Source organism: Convolutriloba macropyga, chromosome 4, assembly GCF_964194025.1.
Source record: "Convolutriloba macropyga chromosome 4, txConMacr16.3, whole genome shotgun sequence".
Classification (NCBI taxonomy): domain Eukaryota; kingdom Metazoa; phylum Xenacoelomorpha; order Acoela; family Convolutidae; genus Convolutriloba; species Convolutriloba macropyga.
Genome location: NC_134471.1, coordinates 15,601,117 through 15,620,468, shown reverse-complemented (window position 1 = coordinate 15,620,468; position 19,352 = coordinate 15,601,117). Strand labels below are relative to the sequence as shown.

Genomic DNA, 19,352 nt, shown 5'->3' with positions numbered 1-19,352 from the left:
TCTATTACAGATTCAATTTTGGGGAGCGTTTAATTTGTATTAAGAATTAGATACTACTGGTAGTACGGCATATCACTTTGGTTAATATTAAACAACTCCGTGACCCAATAAAGTTTCACTGATTTTGAAAAAATGAGAAGCGAAAAATTGCATATTTCCAGTTGAAATTCTAACTTTTTTCTAGGAATATTAGGAAGACTATTTTTTTGCATTACAACCAAAATACTACTGGTAGTCTGGCATATCAATTTGGCTCACTTTAAACAACTCCTTAGCCCAAAAAAATTTTACTTTGAAAATATAAGCGGAAAAGTGGATAATTCCAGTTGAAAAACTAGCTTTTTTATTAAGACCTATTGAAAGCAATTGTTGTTGTATAGTTGAATCTAAGCTTGTTTGCTCGGATACTAAAAGCAGTTTTCCAAACGCACAGGTCGTCTTCCGAAAAACGGCCGTCAGTATCGTCACAGACAAGTGAAATGTCAATTTTTAGCGTCTCCTATGGAACATTGCAACTTAAGAAATCCAACTTTTCTTCAAAACTCTCATTCAGAACAACTTTTGCCAATTGATTATTGGATGAAATAGTGTGATTGCTTTTTCCAAAAGCCGACAAAAAACTATTCATGTAGCCCCTGAGATCTTTGCATTCTAGAGCTTATACGGAAAATTGCATCTAAAGAATTGCAACTTTTCTTCCAAAACTCTTATTCTGATCAAATCTATTACAGATTCAATTTTGGGGAGCATTTAATTTGTATTAAGAATTAGATACTACTGGTAGTGCGGCATATCACTTTGGTTAATATTAAACAACTCCGTGACCCAATAAAGTTTCACTGATTTTGAAAAAAATGAGAAGCAAAAAATTGCATATTTCCAGTTGAAATTCTAACTTTTTTCTAGGAATGTCAGGCAGAATAGTTTTTTGGATTAAGACCTAAATACTACTGGTAGTCTGGCATCTCAATTTGTTTCACTTTAAACAACTCCTTGGCCCAAAAAAATTTCACTTATTTTGAAATTATAAGCGGAAAATGTATAATTCCAGTTGAAAAACGAACTCTTTTATGAAGACCTATTGAAAGCAATTGTTGTTGTATAGTTGAAACTAAGCTTGTTTGCTCGGACACTAAAAGCAGTTTTCCAGACGCACAGGTCATCTTACGAAAAACCGCGATCAGTATCTTCACAGACAAGCGAAATTTCTATATTTTTGAAAATAGAATACGCGAATAAGTCGATATTTCCGATTGAAATACCAACTTTTTTTCTAGGAAAAATAGGCGAACCATTCTTTTTGCTTTACAATAAAAAGGTCACTGGTAGTCTGGGATAACAATTTGGTTCACTTTGAACAACTCCTTGACCCGATAAAATTTCACTATTTTTGAATATAGAATACGGAATAAGCGAAAAGTCGATTTTTCCGATTGAACTACGAACTTTTTTCTAGGAACGTTAGGCGGACCAATCTTTTTGCATTACAACCTGAATACTACTTGTAGTCTGGGATATCAATTTGGTTCACTTTGAACAACTCCTTGACCCGATAAAATTGCACTATTTTTTGAAAATAGAATACCGAATAAGCGAAAAAGTCGATATTTCCGATTGAAATACGAACTTTTTTTTCTAGGAACGTTAGGCGGACCATTCTTTATGTATTACAACCTAAATGTTACTGTTAGCCTAGGATATTATTTTGGTTCATTTTAAACAACTCTTTGACCCGATAAAATTTCTCTATTTTTGAAAATAGAATAAGCGAAAAAGTCTATATTTCCGATTGAAATACGAACTTTTTTCTAGGAAAGTTGGACGGACCATTCTTTTTGCTTTACAATCAAAATGTCACTGGTAGTCTGGGATATCAATTTGGTTCACTTTGAACAACTCCTTGACCCAATGAAAAAGACCTAATTTTAAAATTCGTTATTTGCGAAATTCGCATATTTCCGTATGAAAACCCAACTTTTGTCCTAGGCAAACTATAGCAAAAAATCTTTTTGTTTCAGACTCTATATATACAGGGTATACTCCATACCAAGACTGGTTCGATTTGGACAACTCCTTGACCCAATGAAAAAGACCTATTTTTAAAATTCGTTATTTGCGAAATTCGTTCGCAAATTTCCGTATGAAAACCCAACTTTTTTTCTAGGCAAGCTATAGCAAAAAATCATTTTGTTTCAGACTCTATATATACAGGGGATACTCCATACCAAGACTGGTTCGATTTGGACAACTCCTTGACCCGACGAAATAGACCTATTTTTAAAATTCAATAATTACAATTTAAACGAAATAATTGCAACTTTCCGTATCAAAAACTAACTTTTTTCTAGGAACGTTAGGCGGACCAATCTTTTTGCACTACAACCTAAATACTACTGGTAGTCTGGGATATCAATTTGGTTCACTTTGAACAACTCCTTGACCCAATGAAAAAGACCTATTTTTAAAATTCGTTATTTGCGAAATTCGCAAATTTCCGTATGAAAACCCAACTTTTTTTCTAGGCAAGCTATAGCAAAAAATCATTTTGTTTCAGACTCTATATATACAGAGGATACTCCATACCAAGACTGGTTCGATTTGGACAACTCCTTGACCCGACGAAATAGACCTATTTTTAAAATTCAATAATTGCAATTTAAACGAAATAATTGCAACTTTCCGTATCAAAAACTAACTTTTTTCTAGGAACGTTAGGCGGACCAATCTTTTTACAAAACAACCTAAATAGTACTGGCAGTCTGGGATATCAATTTGGTTTACTTTGAACAACTCCTTGATCCGATAAAAAAGACCTATTTTTAAAATTATTTATTTGAAATAATAGCAAATTTCCGTATGAAAAACTAACTTTTTTTCTAGGAAAACAAGGCGGACCATTCTTTTTACATAACAACCTAAATAGTACTAGTAGTCTGGAATATCAATTTGGTTCACTTTGAACAACTCCTTGACCCGATAAAATTGCACTATTTTTGAATATAGAATACGGAATAAGCGAAAAGTCGATTTTTCCGATTGATATTACGAACTTTTTTTCTAGGAACGTTAGGCGGACCAATCTTTTTGCATTACAACCTAAATGTTACTGTTAGCCTAGGATATTATTTTGGTTCATTTTAAACAACTCTTTGACCCGATAAAATTTCTCTATTTTTGAAAATAGAATAAGCGAAAAAGTCTATATTTCCGATTGAAATACGAACTTTTTTCTAGGAAAGTTGGACGGACCATTCTTTTTGCTTTACAATCAAAATGTCACTGGTAGTCTGGGATATCAATTTGGTTCACTTTGAACAACTCCTTGACCCAATGAAAAAGACCTAATTTTAAAATTCGTTATTTGCGAAATTCGCATATTTCCGTATGAAAACCCAACTTTTGTCCTAGGCAAACTATAGCAAAAAATCTTTTTGTTTCAGACTCTATATATACAGGGGATACTCCATACCAAGACTGGTGCGATTTGGACAACTCCTTGACCCAATGAAAAAGACCTATTTTTAAAATTCGTTATTTGCGAAATTCGTTCGCAAATTTCCGTATGAAAACCCAACTTTTTTTCTAGGCAAGCTACAGCAAAAAATCATTTTGTTTCAGACTCTATATATACAGGGGATACTCCATACCAAGACTGGTTCGATTTGGACAACTCCTTGACCCGACGAAATAGACCTATTTTTAAAATTCAATAATTACAATTTAAACGAAATAATTGCAACTTTCCGTATCAAAAACTAACTTTTTTCTAGGAACGTTAGGCGGACCAATCTTTTTGCACTACAACCTAAATACTACTGGTAGTCTGGGATATCAATTTGGTTCACTTTGAACAACTCCTTGACCCAATGAAAAAGACCTATTTTTAAAATTCGTTATTTGCGAAATTCGCAAATTTCCGTATGAAAACCCAACTTTTTTTCTAGGCAAGCTATAGCAAAAAATCATTTTGTTTCAGACTCTATATATACAGAGGATACTCCATAACAAGACTGGTTCGATTTGGACAACTCCTTGACCCGACGAAATAGACCTATTTTTAAAATTCAATAATTGCAATTTAAACGAAATAATTGCAACTTTCCGTATCAAAAACTAACTTTTTTCTAGGAACGTTAGGCGGACCAATCTTTTTACATAACAACCTAAATAGTACTGGCAGTCTGGGATATCAATTTGGTTTACTTTGAACAACTCCTTGATCCGATAAAAAAGACCTATTTTTAAAATTATTTATTTGAAATAATAGCAAATTTCCGTATGAAAAACTAACTTTTTTTCTAGGAAAACAAGGCGGACCATTCTTTTTACATAACAACCTAAATAGTACTAGTAGTCTGGGATATCAATTTGGTTCACTTTGAACAACTCCTTGACCCGATAAAATTGCACTATTTTTTGAAAATAGAATACGGAATAAGCGAAAGAGTCGATATTTCCGATTGAAAAACGAACTTTTTTCTAGGAAAGTGGGACGGACCATTCTTTTTGCTTTACAATCAAAATGTCACTGGTAGTCTGGGATATCAATTTGGTTCACTTTGAACAACTCCTTGACCCGATAAAATTTCACTATTTTTTGAAAATAGAATACGGAAAAAGCGAAGTCTATTTTTCCGATTGAAATACGAACTTTTTTCCTAGGAAAGTTGGGCTGACCATTCTTTTTGTATTACAACCTAAATGTCACTGGTAGTCTGGGATATGAGTTTGGTTAACTTTGAAGAACTCCTTGACCCAATAGAATTTCACTATTTTTTGAAAATAGAGTAAGCGAATAAGTCGAGATTTCCGATTGAGATACAAACTTTTTTTCTAGGAAAGCTAAGCGGGCCATTCTTATTACATTGCAACATAAATGATACTGGTACTCTGGGATATCAATTTGGTTCAATTTGAACAACTACTTGATTCGATAAAATTTCAGTACTTTGAAAAAAGAAAACGGAATAATAAGCGAATAATTCGATACTTCCGATTGCAATACAAACTTTTTTTCTAGGAAACTTGGGCAGACCATTCTTTTTGCATTTGAACCTAAATGTTACTGGTATTCTGGGATATAAATTTGGTTCACTTTGAACAACTCCTTGACCCGATAAGATTTCACTATTTTTGAAATTAGAGTAAGCGAATAAGTCGAGATTTCCGATTGAAATACGAACTTTTTTTCTAGGAAAGCTAAGCAGGCCAATCTTTTTGCATTTGAACCTAAATGTTACTGGTAGTCTGGGATATCAATTTGGTTCACTTTGAACAACTCCTTGACCCGATAAGATTTCACTATTTTTGAAAATAGAGTAAGCGAATAAGTCGAGATTTCCAATTGAAATACGAACTTTTTTTCTAGGAAAGTTGGGTGGACCATTCTTTTTGCTTTATAATAAAAATGTCACTGGTAGTCTGGGATATCAATTTGGTTCACTTTGAACAACTCCTTGACCCGATAAAATTTCACTATTTTTGAATATAGAATACGGAATAAGCGAAAAGTCGATTTTTCCGATTGAAATACGAACTTTTTTTCTAGGAACGTTAGGCGGACCAATCTTTTTGCATTACAACCTAAATACTACTTGTAGTCTGGGATATCAATTTGGTTCACTTTGAACAACTCCTTGACCCGATAAAATTTCACTATTTTTGAATATAGAATACGGAATAAGCGAAAAGTCGATTTTTCCGATTGAAATACGAACTTTTTTTCTAGGAACGTTAGGCGGACCAAACTTTTTGCATTACAACCTAAATACTACTTGTAGTCTGGGATATCAATTTGGTTCACTTTGAACAGCTCCTTGACCCGATAAAATTTCACTATTTTTGAATATAGAATACGGAATAAGCGAAAAGTCGATTTTTCCGATTGAAATACGAACTTTTTTTCTAGGAACGTTAGGTGGACCAATTTTTTTGTATTACAACCTAAATATTACTGGCAGTCTGGGATATCAATTTGGTTCACTTTGAACAACTCCTTGATCCGATAAAAAAGACCCATTTTTATAATTATTTATTTGAAATAATAGCAAATTTCCGTATGAAAAACTAACTTTTTTTCTAGGAAAACTAGGCGGACCATTCTTTTTACATAACAACCTAAATAATACTAGTAGTCTGGAATATCAATTTGGTTCACTTTGAACAACTCCTTGACCCAATGAAAAATACCTATTTTTAAAATTCGTTATTTGCGAAATTCGCAAATTTCCGTATGAAAAACTTTTTTCCTAGGCAAGCTATAGCAAAAAATCTTTTTGTTTCAGACTCTATATATACAGAGGATACTTCAGACCAACTTTGGTTTGATTTGGACAACTCCTCGACCTTTCAAAATTGACCTATTTTTAAAATTCAATAATCGCAATTTATTCGAAATAATTGCAACTTTCCGTATGAAACACTAACTTTTTTGCTAGTCAAGCTATAGAAAAAATTGTTTTTGTCCTATATTCTACCTACACAAGGGATACTCCATGCCAAATTTGGATTGATTTGAACAAATTCTTGACCCGATAAAAAAGAACTTTTTTTAAAATTCGCTATTCGCGAAATTCGCAACTATCCGTATGAAAAACTAACTTTTTTTCTAGGAACGCTAGGCGGACCAATCTTTTTGCACTACAACCTACATACTACTGGTAGTCTGGGATATCAATTTGGTTCACTTTGAACAACTCCTTGACCCAATGAAAAAGACCTATTTTTAAAATTCGTTATTTGGGAAATTCGCAAATTTCCGTATGAAAACCCAACTTTTTTCCTAGGCAAGCTACGGCAAAAAATCTTTTTGTTTCAGACTCTATATATACAGGGGATACTCCATACCAAGTTTGGCTTGATTTGGACAACTCCTTGACCCGACGAAAAAGACCTATTTTTCAAATTCAATAATTTCAAGTTATTCGAAATAATTGCAAATTTCCGTATGAAAACCCTACTTTTTTCCTAGGCAAGCTATAGCAAAAATCTTTTTGTTTCAGACTCTATATATACAGGGGATAATCCATGCCAAGACTGGTTCGATTTGGACAACTCCTTGACCCGACGAAATAGACCTATTTTTAAAATTCAATAATTGCAATTTAAAGGAAATAATTGCAACTTTGCGTATCAAAAACGTAACTTTTTTCTAGGAACGTTAGGCGGACCAATCTTTTTGCACTACAACCTAAGTGTTACTGGTATTCTTGGATATTAATTTGGTTCACTATAAACAACTCCTTGACCCGATAAAATTTCACTATTTTTGAAAAAAGAATAAGCGAAAAAGTCGATATTTCCGATTGAAAAACGAACTTTTTTCTAGGAAAGTAAGGCGGACCATTCTTTTTGCATTACAACTTAAATGTTACTGGTAGCCTAGGATATTATTTTGGTTCATTTTAAACAACTCCTTGACCCGATAAAATTTCACTATTTTTGAAAAAAGAATAAGCGAAAAAGTCGATATTTCCGATTGAAAAACGAACTTTTTTCTAGGAAAGTAAGGCGGACCATTCTTTTTGCATTACAACCTAAATGTTACTGGTAGCCTAGGATATTATTTTGGTTCATTTTAAACAACTCCTTGACCCGATAAAATTTCACTATTTTTGAAAAAAGAATAAGCGAAAAAGTCGATATTTCCGATTGAAAAACGATTTTTTTTTCTAGGAAAGTAAGGCGGACCATTCTTTTTGCATTACAACCTAAATGTTACTGGTAGTCTAGGATATCAATTTTTTTGACTTTGAACAACTACTTGACCCGATAAAAATTCAATATTTTTTCGTATTTTCGAATTACAATGTGCGATAAATGGTTATTTCCAATTGAAAGACGTTGAAACTTGAAATCGTAATTGATACATGTCGTTTTTCGTACACAAAAGCCCTCATCCAATGCCAACGAGAAAATCTGGTTGTTTCCCGAACTATTACTCGTTGGCATTGAGGCCCACATGCAAAAAAATTAATAATATTAACCAATTTTATGACAGCTGTCTCCGACTTCTTCTTCGGGATTGCCTCCAACTTCTTCTTTGGGATCCTATAGCCAACTGGAAAGCTATTCATGTCAAACCTGAGGAGGAAAATCAACAATTAGGCAACCATAAGAGACTTTAAACAACTCCTTGACACGATAAAATTTCATTATTTTTGAAAAAGTAATAACCGAATATGTCGATATTTCCGATTGAAAAACGAACTTTTTTTCTAGGAAAGTTAGGCGGACCAATCTTTTTGCACTACAACCTACATACTACTGGTAGTCTGGGATATCAATTTGGTTCACTTTGAACAACTCCTTGACCCAATGAAAAAGACCTATTTTTAAAATTCGTTATTTGCAAAATTCGCAAATTTCCGTATGAAAGCCCAACTTTTTTCCTAGGCAAGCTATGGCAAAAAATCTTTTTGTTTCAGACTCTATATGTACAGGGGATACTCCATACCAAGACTGATTCGATTTGGACAACTCCTTGACCCGACGAAATAGACCTATTTTAAAATTCAGTAATTGCAATTTAAACGAAATAATTGCAAATTTCCGTATCAAAAACTAACTTTTTTTCTAGGAACGTAAGGCGGACCAATCTTTTTGCACTACAACCTACATACTACTGGTAGTCTGGGATATCAATTTGGTTCACTTTGAAAAAGTCCTTGATCCGATAAAATTCCACTATTTTTGAAAAAAGAAAAAGCGAATATGTCGAGATTTCCGATTGAAAAACGAACTTTTTTTCTAGGAAAGTTAGGCGGACAAACCTTTTTGCACTACAACCTACATACTACTGGTAATCTGGGATATCAATTTGGTTCACTTTGAACAACTCCTTGACCCAATGAAAAAGACCTATTTTTAAAATTCGTTATTTGCGAAATTCGCAAATTTCCGTATGAAAACCCAACTTTTTTCCTAGGCAAGCTATGGCAAAAAATCTTTTTGTTTCAGACTCTATATGTACAGGAGATACTCCATACCAAGACTGGTTCGATTTGGACAACACCTTGACCCGACGAAATAGACCTATTTTAAAATTCAATAATTGCAATTTAAACGAAATAATTGCAAATTTCCGTATCAAAAACTAACTTTTTTTCTAGGAACGTAAGGCGGACCAATCTTTTTGCACTACAACCTACATACTACTGGTAGTCTGGGATATCAATTTGGTTCACTTTGAACAACTCCTTGACCCAATGAAAAAGACCTATTTTTAAAATTCGTTATTTGCGAAATTCGCAAATTTCCGTATGAAAACCCAACTTTTCTCCTAGGCAAGCTATGGCAAAAAATCTTTTTGTTTCAGACTCTATATGTACAGGAGATACTCCATACCAAGACTGGTTCGATTTGGACAACAACTTGACCCGACGAAATAGACCTATTTTAAAATTCAATAATTGCAATTTAAACGAAATAATTGCAAATTTCCGTATCAAAAACTAACTTTTTTTCTAGGAACGTAAGGCGGACCAATCTTTTTGCACTACAACCTACATACTACTGGTAGTCTGGGATATCAATTTGGTTCACTTTGAACAACTCCTTGACCCAATGAAAAAGACCTATTTTTAAAATTCGTTATTTGCGAAATTCGCAAATTTCCGTATGAAAACCCAACTTTTTTCCTAGGCAAGCTATGGCAAAAAATCTTTTTGTTTCAGACTCTATATGTACAGGAGATACTCCATACCAAGGCTGGTTCGATTTGGACAACACCTTGACCCGACGAAATAGACCTATTTTAAAATTCAATAATTGCAATTTAAACGAAATAATTGCAAATTTCCGTATCAAAAACTAACTTTTTTTCTAGGAACGTAAGGCGGACCAATCTTTTTGCACTACAACCTACATACTACTGGTAGTCTGGGATATCAATTTGGTTCACTTTGAACAACTCCTTGATCCATTGAAAAAGACCTATTTTTAAAATTCGTTATTTGCAAAATTCGCAAATTTCCGTATGAAAACCCAACTTTTTTCCTAGGCAAGCTATGGCAAAAAATCTTTTTGTTTCAGACTCTATATGTACAGGGGATACTCCATACCAAGACTGATTCGATTTGGACAACTCCTTGACCCGACGAAATAGACCTATTTTAAAATTCAATAATTGCAATTTAAACGAAATAATTGCAAATTTCCGTATCAAAAACTAACTTTTTTTCTAGGAACGTAAGGCGGACCAATCTTTTTGCACTACAACCTACATACTACTGGTAGTCTGGGATATCAATTTGGTTCACTTTGAAAAAGTCCTTGATCCGATAAAATTCCACTATTTTTGAAAAAAGAAAAAGCGAATATGTCGAGATTTCCGATTGAAAAACGAACTTTTTTTCTAGGAAAGTTAGGCGGACCAACCTTTTTGCACTACAACCTACATACTACTGGTAATCTGGGATATCAATTTGGTTCACTTTGAACAACTCCTTGACCCAATGAAAAAGACCTATTTTTAAAATTCGTTATTTGCGAAATTCGCAAATTTCCGTATGAAAACCCAACTTTTTTCCTAGGCAAGCTATGGCAAAAAATCTTTTTGTTTCAGACTCTATATGTACAGGGGATACTCCATACCAAGACTGGTTCGATTTGGACAACTCCTTGACCCGACGAAATAGACCTATTTTAAAATTCAATAATTGCAATTTAAAAGAAATAATTGCAAATTTCCGTATCAAAAACTAACTTTTTTCTAGGAACGTTAGGCGGACCAATCTTTTTGCACTACAACCTACATACTACTGGTAGTCTGGGATATCAATTTGGTTCACTTTGAACAACTCCTTGACCCAATGAAAAAGACCTATTTTTAAAATTCGTTATTTGCGAAATTCGCAAAATTCCGTCTGAAAACCCAACTTTTTTCCTAGGCAAGCTATGGCAAAAAATCTTTTTGTTTCAGACTCTATATATACAAGGGATACTCCATACCAAGTTTGGTTTGATTTGGACAACTCCTTGACCCGACGAAATAGACCTTTTTTAAAATTCAATAATTGCAATTTAAACGAAATAATTGCAAATTTCCGTATCAAAAGCTAACTTTTTTTCTAGGAACGTTAGGCGGAACAATCTTTTTGCACTACAACCTACATACTACTGGTAGTCTGGGATATCAATTTGGTTCACTTTGAACTACTCCTTGACCCAATGAAAAAGACCTATTTTTAAAATTCGTTATTTGCGAAATTCGCAAAATTCCGTGTGAAAACCCAACTTTTTTCCTAGGCAAGCTATGGCAAAAAATCTTTTTGTTTCAGACTCTATATATACAAGGGATACTCCATACCAAGTTTGGTTTGATTTGGACAACTCCTTGACCCGACGAAATAGACCTATTTTTAAAATTCAATAATTGCAATTTAAACGAAATAATTGCATATTTCCGTATGAAAACCCAATTTTTTTATTAGGCAAGCTACAGAAAAAATTCTTTTTGTTTTACCGTCTAGATACCAATGGGATACTCGATACCGAGTTTGGTTCGATTTGGACAACTCCTTGACCCGAAAAAATTTAACTATTTTTCAAAATAAAGTCAGAGAAAAAGTCGAAATTTCCGTGTGAAATATCTACTTTTTTTGTAGGTCAGTTAGACAAACCATTCTTTTTGCACTACAATCTACATACTACTGGTAGTCTGGGATATCAATTTGGTTCACTTTGAACAACTCCTTGACCCAATGAAAAAGACCTATTTTTAAAATTCGTTATTTGCGAAATTCGCAAAATTCCGTGTGAAAACCCAACTTTTTTCCTAGGCAAGCTATGGCAAAAAATCTTTTTGTTTCAGACTGTATATATAGAAGGGATACTCCATACCAAGTTTGGTTTGATTTGGACAACTCCTTGACCCGACGAAATAGACCTATTTTTAAAATTCAATAATTGCAATTTAAACGAAATAATTGCAACTTTCCGTATCAAAAACTAACTTTTTTCTAGGAACGTTAGGCGGACCAATCTTTTTACATAACAACCTAAATAGTACTGGCAGTCTGGGATATCAATTTGGTTTACTTTGAACAACTCCTTGATCCGATAAAAAAGACCTATTTTTAAAATTATTTATTCGAAATAATTGCAAATTTCCGTATGAAAACCCAACTTGTTTCCTAGGCAAGCTACAGCAAAAATTCTTTTTGTTTTACCGTCTAGATACCAATGGGATACTCGATACCGAGTTTGCTTCGATTTGGACAACTCCTTGACCCGATAAAATTTAACTATTTTTTGAAAATAGAATACGGAATAAGCGGAAAAAGTCGATTTTTCCGATTGAAAAACGAACTTTTTTTCTGGGAACGTTAGGCGGACCAATCTTTTTGTATTACAACCTAAATATTACTGGCAGTCTGGGATATCAATTTGGTTCACTTTGAACAACTCCTTGATCCGATAAAAAAGACCTATTTTTATAATTATTTATTTGAAATAATAGCAAATTTCCGTATGAAAAACTAACTTTTTTTCTAGGAAAGTTAGGCGGACCATTCTTTTTGAATACCAACTAAATGTGACTGGTAGTCTGGGATATCAATTTGGTTCCCTTTGAACAACTCCTTGACCCAATGAAAAAGACCTATTTTTAAAATTCGTTATTTGCGAAATTCGCAAACTTCCGTGTGAAAACCCAACTTTTTTCCTAGGCAAGCTATGGCAAAAAATCTTTTTGTTTCAGACTCTATATATACAGGGGATACTCCATACCAAGTTTGGTTTGATTTGGACAACTCCTTGACCCAATGAAAAAGACCTATTTTTAAAATTCGTTATTTGCGAAATTCGCAAATTTCCGTGTGAAAACCCAACTTTTTTCCTAGGCAAGCTATAGCAAAAAATCTTTTTGTTTCAGACTCTATATAAACAGGGGATACTCCATATCAAGTTTGGTTTGATTTGGACAACTCCTTGACCCAATGAAAAAGACCTATTTTTAAAATTCGTTATTTGCGAAATTCGCAAATTTCCGTGTGAAATATCTTCTTTTTTTGTAGGTCAGTTAGACAAACCATTCTTTTTGCACTACAACCTACATACTACTGGTAAACAAATAAAATTCCAAGTAGACTTTGAACAACGTTAGGTACACTTTCCAAGTACACTTTGAACATTTTTCCAAGTGATAGTTGGAAGGAAAAGGTTAGAGCTGCGTCATGAGAAATACAAACTCAAAAGACACACAAGAACGCTCGCAAAAGTCTGTGCGCAGCACAGACTGTTCCTAGAGATCCTATTGGGGAAAGACAAGGTGCAATAGGGGGGGGGGGAGCTGACCAACCAGCGTCTCAACGGGGCGCACCTTTGCGGCAAAACCGCCTATGGGACGGGATTACTAGGTTATTAGTAGTAAATATAAATAAATATGTGGTTCGCAATTATTGAACCACATTACCGGTTGATATAAGTTATAGGACATTATAACAGACACAACAGAGCCAATTTTGGGGTGATTGGCCCATCTGGGGCCAAGATCTGACCCAAAACGTGGTGAAGAAGTGGTCTTCCTGGGCCAAAATGACCTGATCTTCAATGGACAATATCTCGAAAGTGAAAGCATCAAATGAAACGTATAATACACTGTTAGAAAGCTCATTACAAATGCTACTAGACTATCGAAATGAAATCTTGATTGAACTGCTCAATCGGGAGATATTAAGGAATAAAGGTACCGTACCATATGCTTCGGAAGCACAAGTCTTCCCACCTGAAATCATCAAACTCATAACCAAGGAGTTTGGTTATAATAACCAAATTTTGTGACAACCTTTGCCATGTCACAGGGGATATACCCAGCCATATTTTAACCTTCTAGATTGTTTTTAACCAAGTTTTAATCGACTCGGCAGGTGGGTCTTCTCTCCAATATAGCCAAAACTGCCTGTCCCTGTACCGGTCAATATTTCCAAACTGGTAAAGAAAACGCTATAAGTAATATATATAGGCTGAAAGCTCGGCTCATGACACGTTCAACCATGCAAAAAAATCCAAAATCGGTGCACTCTACGAGGAGATATTTCAAAATCAAGGCGTCGTACCAGGACGCCAAAATGGAAGAAGAAATGAGCTGCAGAGCTTAAATTGACCTTCGAGACTCCAGAAAACACCCTATGATTTGTACATGGAATCACTCCCCACTATCTGAGGATTCTAAAACACTATAATATGTACCTTAAATCCACTGTTTTGTGGTACCGAAATTTGGGTGACCCAAAATGCACTAAAATTGGCACTTTTTGCAAAGTTACACCAAAATAACTTTTTAGCCGAGCCGTTTTCGGGGATAACCAATACACACCAGCAAGAAGGGTTCACTACCGACAAAATGCGACTATGCCCGCTTGATTTGGTACAGTACTTTAGAAGAAATTACTGAATATCCAAAGTGTACCTTTGATTTTGGGCAATTTGACGACCTCCATTTTTCGAGAACCGACGAAAAGCGGCCAAAAAAACACTATAAACCTGTTTCTGGATGTCCTGCAAGTCACTCATGGGCATATTGGGTGTTCCTAGCCTTTATCACGCAGTGGGAAATAATTCCCACTTCGCCATAAAGGATGTTTTGTTTTTGCAATATTTTTCGAAAAATTAGGACTACATTCAGAACCAAAAATAGTGGAAACACAAAATTTTGCATTTTGGGCAGGCACAATTGAAAGCTTTGGTTTAGAGTGTCCAAAACGTCTCATTAGAGACGAACAGCAGTCAAATATAACTCAACAACTACAAAAAATATCCAAAAATAGAGATAGTTTGGTAAAAAATGACTTTTTAAAGAGTTTGACCTAGAGGAAAAACTGTTCAGCCAAATTCAGTAGTTGTTTTTACCCCTGGCAATAAAGAGCTGTACAACAGCAACATAATGCTTTATCATAGGTAATTTTTGATAGGAACATCGAGGAAGAACACCAAAAAAAATGTTTTTTTGTCTTACTTAATTGTGGAGTTCTAGGAAATCATATCAAAAACCATAATAGAAAAATGCCAAAAATGATTTTTTTCAGACACTTGAGGCCATTAAAGTACTCTCAAGTGTTTTTTAACCTTTATTGCACATTTTTCCCCAATTCACGGAGTACAAGAAATTACATTATCATCAAAATGAAAAAAAAAACCTTATTGCGAAGAACAAAAGCTGCTTTTTTAAATTTTGTGTATTTCAATGAGTTTTCTGTTACTCGTCTTGTCTTTTGAACCAAATGCTCGCAAAACCACTATGTTATTGCACCATTTGCTGTGAACAGAGTGTTCGTTGTTTTACTACAGATTTTGCCTCTAGAAACAATGTCTTTGAGTGAAAATTTACTGTTTTGTTTCTTTCTTTGTAACATTTTTTTTGTACAGAACTCTATATTCTGTTGAAGTAAACATCATCCTTCTATTATAAAATTGTAGCATTTCACCTTGGTTGTCCCGTGAAACAGTTGTTTCACCAATTCAAACATGTAGTTTGTAATAAACGCAGATAAACTCTTAAAAACTTCTTTTGTTTTAGTTAGACGAAAAACAAAGTTAGCGGGCATAATCCGCAAAACTGTAAAGTTACCGAAAAAAGTACTACTCAAGATTGCCGGGTTTTGGTAATATATGCCAATATAGGAGAACTTTAAGGCAACAATCATATGAAACAAATGACGAAAAAATATTTATTTTAAAAATATTTTTTAAGGCAGTTATTGGCAACCATATCGAAAATCATAATAACCAAATGTCAAAAATGACTTTTCTGAGAGACATAAAAAAATTATACATTGGTTTAAAGCTTTTGTGGCCTTTTCATCACACTTTTTCTCAACTCACGGAATACAACAAAATATAATAGCATCAAACTGAAAAAAAGGTAATTTTGAAGAACAATAGCTGATTTTTGTGTAATTGATTGAACTTTCTGTTACTCATTTTGTGTTCTTGACAAAAATGTCCGCAAAACCACTTTAGCATTGAGTTTTTCTGTGAACAGAGTGGTTGTTGTTTTTGCTACTGATTTTGACTCTAGAAACAAAATATTTGAGTGAAAGTTTGCGGTCGTTTCGCTTCATTTCCTTGATTCATTTCCTTAACACTTTTTTGTATGGAACTGCACATCCTATTGATGTGAAAATCAATTGACTGCTAACACAAAAAATCTCAACTGACTTTTCTTGTCCTGTGGAAACAGCTGTGTGACCCAATTCAAACATGTAAATTATGATTAACGCAAATAAACTCTGGAAAATTACTTTTGTTTTAATTAGACGTAAAACAAACTTAGCGGGCATAATCCGCAAATATTATTAGAAACCAAAATAACTACTATACAAGAGTGATAGCCTGTGCTAACATAGGACAACTTTGAGGCAACAATCAGATGAAGAAAATGACAAGTAATATATTTCTCTAAAAATATTGTTTTAATGCAGCTCCTGGCTATCATATCAAAGATCTTAAAAACAGAATGCCAAAATTCACTGTTTTGAGAGATTGTAGAATTATTTCAAATTTTATTTTGTGGCCTTTATTTTACATTTTCTCAACTCACGGAATACAACAAATTTCAATAGCATCAACCCGAAAAAAAAAGTAATTGTGAAGAACAATAGCTGATTTTTGTATAATTGAATGAGCTTTCTGTTACTCATTTTGTCTTCTAAACAAAATTCCCGCTAAACCACTTTAGTACTGAATCCATTTTTGTGAACAGAGTGGTTGTTGGTTTTGCTATTGATTTTCACTCCAGAAACAATAAATTTGAGTGAAAATTTGCGGTCGTTCTGATTCAAATCCTTTAACAATTTTTTGTATGGACCTCCTCATCCTGTTGAATTGAAAATCAACTGACTGCTAACAAAAAAAACTCAGTTTGCACTTCTTGTCCAGTTGAAACAGATGTGTTTCCCAATGCAAACATGTAAATTATGATAAACGCAGATAAACTCTTGAAAACAACTTTTGTTTTAGTTAGACGAAAAACAAACTTAGAGGGCATAACCCGTAAAAATTATTATGTAGCAAAAAACTACTGTACATGAATGATAGACTGTTCTAATGTAGGACAACTTCGAGGCTACAATCAATTGAAGAAAATGAAAAAAAAACATAATTTTTAAAATTCTTTTTTAATGCAGTTCTTGGCAATTATATCAAAAATCATAAGGAGAAACTGCCAAAATTGACTTTTTTGCAAGACATGAGGCATAACAGGGTGTTTTCAGACTTTTTCATCTCCTTTATTTTACATTGTTTCTCAACTCGCGCAATAAAACAAATTATAATAGCATCAAGCTGAAAAAAACGTAATTGTGAAGAACAATAGCTTATTTTTGTATAATTAAACGAGCTTTCTGGTACTCATTTTGTGTTCTAAACAAAAAGCCCGCAAAACCACTCTAGTATTGAATCATTTTTTTGAACAGAGTGGTCGTTGGTTTTGCTACTGATTTTGACTCTAGAAACAAAAAATTTGAGTGAAAATTTGCGGTCGTTTCGATTCATTTCTTTGATTCATTTCCTTAACACTTTTTTGTATGGAACTCCACATCCTATTGATGTGAAAATCAACTGATTGCCAACAAAAAAATCTCAGTTTACAGTTCTTGTCCAGTGGAAACAGTTGTGTTACCCAATTCAAACAAGTAATTTATGATAAACGCAGATAAACTCTTGAAAACTTCTTTTGTTTTAGTTAGACGAAAAAAATATATAACGGGCATAATCCGTAAAATTTATAATGTACCAAAAACCCTAATAAACAAGAGTCGCAGGCTGTGCTAGTATATGACAACTTCGAGGCAAAAATCAAGTGAAGAAAATGACAAAAAATCTCTTTTTTAAAATTATTTTCTAATGCAGTTCTAGTCAATCATATAAAATAACATAAAAACAAAACGCCAAAAATGACTTTTTCGAGAGACATGGGGCCTCGCACAGACAGTTGAATTTTTTTCATGCTTTTTAAAACTCATTAAAAATATTGTGACGTCATGGTTTTCTTGGCAACCATAAGCAAGACCATGAATATTTATTGTCTTGGATATGGATGCCAAGAAATTGAACAAAATAAAAAACTAACGTAATTTCTTTTTGGAAGGCTTAATGAAGTCAGAAGACGTTAATTTACCTGTTCCTCGTATTTTTTTTGTATTTTTTGACTTTGACTTTTATGGTCTTACATGGCACCATAAATGTCTATGGTCTTGGATATGGTTCCCAAGACACCATGAACTTGATTTTTTTTCAAGTGTCTTGCAGAGTTTTTTTCCACTCAGAGTGCAATGTATGGGTGTTTTAAAGGCTTTTTAAGCCATGTTGACATTTTTGTATGGTCAGCTATATGGTTGCCAAGTTACCATATATGGCAACTTACATGGCACCATAAATGTGTATGGTCTTGGATATGTTATCTAAGAAACCATTGAAAAAAAAAATTAATGCCGTATCCAAATGCAATATTGCCTTTAGAGCTCTGTATAGCAAGCCAAAAAACTTCGTTTTAGAGTAATTTTAAATTTTTGCATGGTCTTGGATATGGTATCTAAGAAGCCATACACTCCATATATGACTTTGATATGGTATCTAAGATTGGTGTATGGTGGTCAACCCGGGAAAATTTGCAGACTCTTTCATAAACAGGTTTTTATTCTTGAGGAAAGTTTTTTTTCTGTTCTAGAGTTTTTAGCTGAACAGGTAGATTATTTCTGTCATCAGATGTGTTTTTTTTTTCAATTAAGACTTCAAATCTTTGCCTAGTATTATGTAGTTAAACGAGAGTTTCCAGTTCTTGTGTGCTCGTTTATACTCAAGGTTCATTTTGTAATTTCCAAAATGAATTCAGTTTTTGCCATATGAAAAAATTTTTCTATAGACAGGATAAAATATTTGGTTTTATTGCGTTGGTTGCACTTTTTCGACCAAAGCATGCTCGAACACCCCATTTCATTTGTTTGACATAACTTAAAATTAATTTTTTGTCTACTGAGAGAAAAAAACAGTGCCGAAAAAGTAAATGGCTCAAGATGAAAGCGTGTAGAACTGCGTTCATTAGTGATATCGCGACGCAATTTCGAAGTTCATATATAATTTCTATTCCAAAGGTCAATTTAATAAAGGTGTGTTTTATTTTTTCTTGAAAATCTAAAACTTTGATATTTGAGTGGCTTCATTGCCACTTATTTTGAACTACTTATAAATGCCTTTTTCTGTTGATGCTGTAAACAACATTGTTCTGTCCACATACTGGACTACAATGCTTCGATGAACAATCTATGTATGTATGCAGATATGATCAACACGAGAAGCCTTTAGGAAACCTCGAAAACTATTGGCTTGCTGACCACCACCTTATCAAAATGGTT

The 19,352-nt window shown here is 33.7% G+C and overlaps 1 protein-coding gene across 1 annotated transcript in view; it reads left to right on the top strand.

The window, feature by feature from the left end:
• Window positions 1-19,352, top strand: part of LOC142337993 (uncharacterized) — a 244,820-nt gene that overhangs the window by 124,102 nt on the left and 101,366 nt on the right. The window lies entirely within an intron of this gene.